The 8,215-nt window shown below is 32.7% G+C and overlaps 1 long non-coding RNA gene and 1 pseudogene across 2 annotated transcripts in view; one reads left to right on the top strand and one right to left on the bottom strand.

The window, feature by feature from the left end:
• Positions 1 to 6,147, top strand: part of LOC145806091 (formin-like protein 14) — a 12,286-nt pseudogene extending 6,139 nt beyond the window's left edge. Inside the window, exons 8-18 of the transcript XR_014348613.1 lie at positions 1,373 to 1,471; positions 1,743 to 1,784; positions 1,877 to 1,957; positions 2,054 to 2,104; positions 2,189 to 2,270; positions 2,362 to 2,456; positions 3,015 to 3,086; positions 3,180 to 3,298; positions 4,250 to 4,316; positions 4,395 to 4,461; positions 5,597 to 6,147. The product of XR_014348613.1 is annotated as a formin-like protein 14 (transcript). The remainder of the gene's footprint in view (positions 1 to 1,372; positions 1,472 to 1,742; positions 1,785 to 1,876; positions 1,958 to 2,053; positions 2,105 to 2,188; positions 2,271 to 2,361; positions 2,457 to 3,014; positions 3,087 to 3,179; positions 3,299 to 4,249; positions 4,317 to 4,394; positions 4,462 to 5,596) is intronic.
• Positions 6,148 to 6,788: 641 nt separating this feature from the next.
• On the bottom strand, positions 6,789 to 7,707 carry LOC145806092 (uncharacterized). Its single transcript, XR_014348614.1, has 2 exons — positions 7,434 to 7,707; positions 6,789 to 7,306 (listed from the first exon to the last, which is right to left on the bottom strand). It is a non-coding gene; the product is annotated as an uncharacterized LOC145806092 (long non-coding RNA).
• Between the last annotated feature and the right edge of the window lie 508 nt (positions 7,708 to 8,215).

The following is an 8,215-nucleotide window of genomic DNA, read 5'->3' as shown; positions in this document are numbered from 1 at the left end:
TCTAAATTGCAAAAACAATCCAAATAGTTGTAGAATCGATGTTATAACAAGATCACAAGTACGATCGTAGGTAGGATCGATGGGTTTGTGAATTTGCTCCTTATTTTTAGTATGTATTATTCTTATTTGTAATTTTACCTTTTTTTTAATTGAAAGTAGAATCTTACTATCCTTGATTTGATCCACAGGGCCCTCTCTCACCAATCCTAGTAGGATCCCAATTTTAAAAATTTTGACAAAAATATAAATTTTTTGGCCTTATAGTTAAATTATATGACCGTAGAATTAATTGCCTAGGGAGAAAACATCTTTAGAGAGAAAATAAGAAAAAATATAAAACAAAGAAAAATAAATCACTCACTTGCAAAATCTAACAGGAAAATCAATATTTATCAGAAGTAATCACTCTGTTTGGTTTCCATATCTAGAATTCACATTTTCAGAAAATTCTACTTTTTCGTTTTCCGTATTTTTTTGTTTTCACTAAATTTTTTTAATATTTGAAACAATTTTTTTTAATTTTTAGACACACTTAACATAAATACACTTAAAAAGTATATTTGTGAAAAAAAATCCTTTTAAAAATTCACTACATACCAAAAATACAAAAAAAAAAAAAAAAACGAAAATTCAGTACATTTTTTGTATTTTTTGTGTATTTATTAATTTTTTAAAATATTTTTTCTCAAATATTTTACTATTTAGATATATCTAAGTAAGGTGCATCTAAAAAAGTAAAAAAATTGCGTAAAATTTTAAAAATATTTACTAAAAACAAAAAAATACCAAAAACTAAAAACTCAATTTCCAAAAAGTTGAATTCAGAAAATTGAAAGCAAACACACTGAATATTGTTTGAATTGATGAATGAGTTGCTAATGCTAACATTTCATACCATAATATATAGTTGTGCACTTGTAGTGCTCTTTATTATCATTTTATTTTTATCATGAAGTTCACTTAATTTGATCATGTCTGAGAATGTAGCTAAAATTGCTAGTGCTGCAGCGTCCATGTCTTTTGCTCTGTCTGATTTAAAGGCATTTACTCTCAACTTCGATAAGCATGTAATGTCTCTGTTCATATCCTAGCCATAAAAGTGGACTGCCAACAAGCTGGTCCTCTTCTCTCTTTAATTTGAGCTGCCTGTCAGTCACCATGTTGATTGAGTTTGATTTTTCAAGATCCTTCCATTGTGGACTTGCATGCTACGAAGTCCTTGAGTTTCATTGAAATCTCTACACTTGGTTGGAACTTGGAACGTTTAGGAAAAAGAGTTTTGTGGTTTTGTGTGTGTGGAAACACAGTAGTTTCATCAGCATCAAATTTCTATTAGATTTTTTTTAGGGAGGTTCTAATGCTTTATTTCCAGAATGCTGTTCTGGCTTTGGATTCTTCAGCCCTGGACATTGATCAAGTAGAAAATCTCATTAAATTTTGTCCTACAAAAGAAGAAATGACAATGCTGAAGGTACACTCCCATTAAACCCCCCCCCCCCTCCCCAATTTGTTGGGTTTGAGTTGTAATTATGTGATATTTTGATGTCATGGTTTGTGTCTGACTTAGGCATATGTTGAAAAATGAAAAGGTTTTGTATTAACTTCAAAATTACTCATTTGTTGGTTTCTTGAGCTGTGGTACACTTTTATCTGGTGTACTCCTTTTTTCTTCTCTCTTAAGATGATTTCAAAATTACGTTAAACTATTTTATTTGTTTCTTATTGATTTTTCTTTCTTTCAGAACTACAATGGGACCAACGATATGCTTGGAAAGTGTGAACAGGTTTTTGTTTTGTCTTGATGATGGAGGGAAGGGAAGTGCAAAAATCCTGTATATGTATTGCTAACAAATTTTTTGCGTGATGAACATTTCAGTTTTTCCTGGAGTTGATGAATGTCCCGCGAGTGGAGTCCAAATTGCGAGTATTTGCGTTCAGAATTACTTTTTCCAGTCAGGTATATTGATCTGGGACTTTTTTTTTTGTGTATTATCTAAGAACGATGCTATTATTATTTCTAGCTGTTTGTGCTTATAGCTTCAAACTTGTTCAGGTGAATGACTTAAGATGTAACCTGAACACAATTAATGCTGCTGCTAGAGAGGTACTTCCTTTTATTTAGGGTTTGAGAAGTTAGTACTAGCGAGAGATCATTTTCAGTACCTCCATATCATACCCGTTATTGTAGGTCAAAGATTCTGCGAAATTGCGTCAAGCAATGCAGACGATTCTCACTTTAGGAAATGCATTGAACCAAGGCACTGCTCGAGGTATTATTCTGTGATATTGAAGTTTGTTATGATCTGTAATATTTTGTTTAGTGGAAAGCTTTTGGCATTGATGTCCTCCTTTGTATTTCAGGATCTGCCATAGGATTCAAATTGGACAGCCTACTTAAGCTGTCTGATGCTCGTGCAAGGAACAATAAAATGACATTGATGCATTATTTGTGCAAGGTCGGAATGTCAAAATTCTCACTTCAAAAATGCCTTATTGAATTTTTATTTGCTTATGTATGAATTATTTTATAGTTAAAGATGACTTATCTTACCGAGCTCACCATCATTTAAGTCAGTAATCACTCAATCATAGCGACCTGGGGAGCTTGATTTATGCCCAGGAGTAGGCATACAATGTTTTCTGTAAAAGAGAACAATTTAGACATGCTTGAAAGGAAAAATGCTCACTCTTCTTTTTGAAAAGGAATTTTTGGTTACTACTTGCTAGATATTTGTCTGATAACACGTAACACTGAAGTTTTCTTTATGAAACAAAATTTGTTTATCTGACATTCTTGAGTTTTTAGAGAGTAATTTTGTATGTACAAATTTATAATGGTTCTTTAAATTGCTTTGCATGTATTAACTGTTTTCTCTTCTTGAATAGTTCACCATATTTGTTTAACAGCTTCCATTTTGTTGTGCATGTTCAACATCTTTTTTTTATTTTATTCTTCCAATGTTTCGTTGAATTCTTGTGTGATGCTATGTCAATTGCTTTCCTGTCTTCATTAGCTCATTGCCGAGAAGATGCCAGAGTTTCTGGATTTTGACAAGGATCTCGTTTATTTGGAAGCAGCCTCTAAGGTTTGCATTTTTCTTAATGTAATATGTGAATAGGGTGTCTCTAGTTGATTTGTACAATTTATTGCTTGTTCCATCTGCATATCAAATGGCCAGATCCAATTGAAGTCTTTAGCTGAAGAAATGCAAGCTGTGAGTAAAGGTCTTGAAAGGGTTGAGCAGGAACTCACTGTTTCAGAGAATGATGGTGCCATCTCTGTAGGCTTCCAAAAGGTAGGAGACATACTTGGGACACTAGGTTACTCTTTCTTTTTTATTTTATTTATTTATTTATTCCAGATTTATGTTGGATCTTCATAGATGTACATAATTCTAGTTTCATGACAAAACTGGTGTATGTTTGTTGACGGTGATGCTGAGATATAAGATAAAGGGGATTTGCCAATACTGAAATTTTAATCTTAGTGGAAAATTCAACAGTAAATTTGGTTTTATTTCACTGAGGAATATTAGCCATGCTGACATTAAGTTGATGATGCTGCGGTAATCGATTAGAATAATTGAAAAGTGGACTTGGCAGAAATTTTCTAGTGGAACTCTTAGTTGAGGTTGGGAGAGTGTGGTACAGAGGCTCAGTCCCTGTTATCAAAGTAAAAAATCACTTTTAAACAATTACTAAAAAGCCTATAACCAAAAAGCCTAAAAGTCAAAAAGTCGTTTGGCATAACCTCGTTTGGCATGTGCTTGTTTTAGCCTAAAAGTCAAAAAATTACTAAAAAAATCAAAAAGCCTATAACCTATACCAAAAAGTCAAAGATTCCATTTTCTCTCTACTTTTTGCACATCTTTTTGTAAAAAACTAAAAAGTCATTCCAAACATACTAGTTTTTTTTGCCTCATATTTTAGCCAAAAAGTCAAAAAGTTACTAAAATAGCTTGTTCTCAAACGAGGCATTGAAAATGAAATCATATCCATATGGCTTGCATAAGAATCTTAACAGCATCATTTGTTCGTATGTTTTAGATTCCTGTCATGTGAGCTTGTGTTTTCTGGTTATGGAATTTTGTTGTTTTTCCTTGAAACTATTATGGTCTCTGTTATCTATTGCTTCTCCTTGATTTTGAATGCCGAGTCTTCAAATTGCATAGGAGTAGAATTACAAAAAGAAAAAAAAAATGTTTGTTTTTAATGCAAAGCTAAGAATCAGTACTCGACCTTTCAGGCCTTGGAAGAATTTCCTTGATACTGCTGAAGCTGAAGTAAGGTCACTTATCTCCTTGTACTCTGAAGTGGTGAGCCTTTTTTTTTTTCTTTTGTTAAAATCTGCAAGTTCTTACTTAGTTAAGTTTACTGACACATTTATCTTGCAGGGAAGAAGTGCAGATTCATTGTCTCAGTATTTTGGGGAGGATCCAGCTAGGTGCCCTTTTGAACAAGGTTTGGTTTTATTTTCCACATTTATGTACTTAATTTTCTGTTGCTGTCAAGTAGGGAAGTTCACTACATTTCTTTTGATCTGCCACAAGGATTATGTTAGAGATGCATCTGTATGTAGGTTAGATTAGATGATGGAAGTGAAAATGCTAACATATTTCATTGCATGAGTCTAGCTAACTTGGTTAAGAGCCAAATTTCATTGAAATATTTCTAACAGGTACCAAAAAATGCTAATACCTTAGAGATTTAGGTTTTGGAATGTATGTTTTGAAACATGGTATATTTTCTTTCCGAAATGGTGAATCCAAAGTGATAACAAATTTTTTTTCCAATATATTTCCTAAACAGTTTCCTTGGGAGGAAAAAACTCAAATATAGTGAGCTAAAATCTAAGGAGAGGAAAGTTTTGCCAGGAAAAACAATGAATAGTTGGTTATAATGCTCATATAAATGTGTTATAACATGATTAATTTGAAGGGAAAAAAAAAAAAAAGAATTCAATATAGAAACACCTTGAATTTTAATAAAGTATTTTATTAAGTCCTCCATACTGTGCCACATTTCAGAGAGCATGTGGCATATGCTGTTCCCGTTCCACGTATCAGAACAATCCATGTTCTAGGTAACTTAGTTTTCTAATTATGAGTATAGTATGTGAATTTAATACGAAGAATTGGGTGTATACTATCATATTGTTGGTTACAACAATATCTTAAATTGTAATTTTGAGCGCATACAACTTGTGGACACAGAATAAGCAATGAGTTCTGAGACCATGATGGTTTTTTTGGATTATTTCGTCTAGTCATGATCCTTAAATTCTATGTTAACCATCATATACAAATAAACTTTACATTGAGCATTAGACCAAAGTGGCCAAATGCAATTGCCTTATCTTAAACAATTAGAATCCTCGGCAAACAAAAAAAAAAAAAAAAAAAAAAAAAAAAAAAAAATTTGCTTAAAAAATAATTAGGCATGTCAATGCGGCCACAGAACCTCCAGAAGAAAGAGCAATGGAATTTATTTATTTATTTGGTCTTGTCTTCTATTAAATTTTTAAGTTCCCATTAATTTAACTAGGTTAATAATAGTTACAAAAATTTTTGTTAATTTTTTCGGTTTCTGCCTGCAGTTACACAAATCTTGGCTGTCTTTGTTAAGATGTTCAATAAAGCACGTGACGAGAATGAGCAGCAGGCAGATGCTGAAAAGAAGAAATTAGAAAAGGAAGCCATGAAAGAGCTCGCAGCAGCCCAATCTGCGAATGATCGCTCAAAACCTAATTTCCGAATTCAGAAACATGCTTCTTGATCAGTCTGTACTAAAGCAGCAGGAAACCTTACTGGCGGTGATTTGGAGGATAATATGTCGGTTACATCTCCCCCGATATTCATAATCATGAATTGTGCCAGTTATTCCATGTTACATGTGGTGCCGCTGCAGCTGACACTGCCTTCATTGCTGCTAGAATTTGTTTATGAAAATGTGTGTATACTCCGATTTGTATATTTACATGGTTGGTCCATCGGCATTTTCAGGGCCAGTTAGCAGCCAGCTTCAAATATGCCTTCCCACCTCCATTTTATCAATTTTTGTACACCTATCTAATATGCAGGGGACACTCTAAATGTGATACAGGCCCAAATTGTCTATATTCAAGTTTCAAAATGTACGTGACTAAGTTCAGCAACAAGTGGTTTTATCCATGGAAAAGAAATCTCTCTCTCTCTCTCTCTCTATATATATATATATATATCTATATATATATATGTACGTATACGTATGTGTGTGTAATAGAAAGGTGGCACTTTTGTGTGTGAGCTTCACTTGTTGGAGAATTGTTTTGAAAATTATGTGTGCTTTATTAAGTAGAAGAAATGTAAATAAGAAAAAATATTTTAGCCTCTTAAAGTCTAGTGGAGGGAAGTCATGTTGTAACTTGATTTAAAATGTAAGAGGTTGATTGTCATTAAATAAAAGTGAAGGAATTAAAGTAAAATTGTTTATAAAACCAGACAAAACAATAAAAAATCGATAGAATTTTAGACTGTAGATTTAATGTTGTTGTAGGATCACTTCATGAATGCATTTAGGTCTTAGATTTTAAATTGTAGATAATTGTGTTTTGGGTATGTAGAGCTGCTATTTTGTGAGAGTTTAGACCATACGGAATTCTAATGACTAGAATAAAATTTAGTCATTTGTAATTGTAGCCATTTACAAATGTTACTTACGTTGTATTTGAATATTGAATTTTTAACTTTTGTTTCTTTTACTTTTTATTTTTTTCCCAAATTTAAGATTAAAACAATACCATGTCCTAAGATTAAGAATTTTTTGCAATTTAACTGACAAATTTGAATCATATTATACAATCAATTAAGTAAACAACATGCAATACATAAAATTCATAGAAACTTGTAACAAGCATACAAGATACAAACCTCGAATTGTCTTTTAAATATAAACTAGAGAATTCCACATGCAGCTAAAATGATAGATGGATATTAAGTACGGATTTAAGATGGGCAATTAGTAATTGGCTGAATCCACATTCTGACTGTATTCCTCCCTTGTGATATCGAATTGCAAATGCAATTTTGCAAGTCGTCGTCACAAACTATTAAAATCCAGTCATTTTCCTCATCTTGATACTTGACACGGTAAGTTCCACCCTGTAGGTTCAGTCTTTTTGCCACTTGCTGTTGAAACTCTAGCATTCCCGACGACACAGGGAGCTGAAATTTAATAAAATCATCTCTATATTTTGCCTTTATGGTCACAATACTTGTGTCTTGCGCTGCCGTAAAACGTGGCTTTGTGCAAGAAGCAGTAGCCATGTCTTGCATATGAGGTGGATCAAAAAAAATGTTTTAATAAGACAGTGGAATATTCACCCAAAAAAAAAATTAGACAGTGGTTAAATAGAGAACAACCGGTAAGTAATATGAGATGAGAGAGAAACTAACCGGAGCAGGGAGGCGGCGGAGGAGTAGGACGTTCGCCAGGGTCTTCTTCTCCACTCCAAACAGCCCAGCCACAGTGCAAGATTCCGCGCTGGCATAACAGTTGCTTATTCTTCACATGTGATTTGCAATTGGGAGGAAAGTCACGGATCATACCGTCAACCGTACGATTTTCTGTCCGGAGGAAATGTTCATTCTCGGCCATCGATTATCTACGCCCCTCTCTCCCTCTGTACACTTCCCAGCAAACCAGCGGCTTGTTCCCCTTGTAGGCCTAGTTGCCTCATTAAAAAAAATAAAATATAATATAATAATAATAATAGTAGTAATAGGTGAAAGGAAAGTGCACACAAAAGTCAAGTGATTTAAGAGGTTCACATGATCCAATCTTAAAAAAAAGGAAAAATTATATTCTGGGTAGAGGCCATAAGTACTTTTGGTTATGATGTTTGTATTTTTTGTTATGATTTATTATATTATTAGTTATGATATATTATGATTTTGGTTATAATATTATTATTTTGTTATGACTCTAAAATTGTTTAGTTATACATCATGTGATATTTAGTTATAATTTAATTTTTTTTATTAAGACTCTTAGGCCACGTTTGTTTGGCAGATTAGGTTGGATGAGATTATTAGTGAAGAGATTATTAATGTGAGGATTGTTAATGATATGATTAAGTAAAAATGTGTTTATTTTGATGATAGTGTGGGAGATGATTAGTGATGGAATTATTAAATTATTTTTATATAAAATGAATAAATAAATTATTTCTATATTA

This window comes from Camellia sinensis, chromosome 13 (genome assembly GCF_055761805.1).
Source record: "Camellia sinensis isolate YWXY chromosome 13, ASM5576180v1, whole genome shotgun sequence".
NCBI classification, from domain to species: domain Eukaryota; kingdom Viridiplantae; phylum Streptophyta; class Magnoliopsida; order Ericales; family Theaceae; genus Camellia; species Camellia sinensis.
The sequence above is the reverse complement of the archived record's forward strand: the minus strand, read 5'-3'. Positions and strand labels throughout refer to the sequence as shown.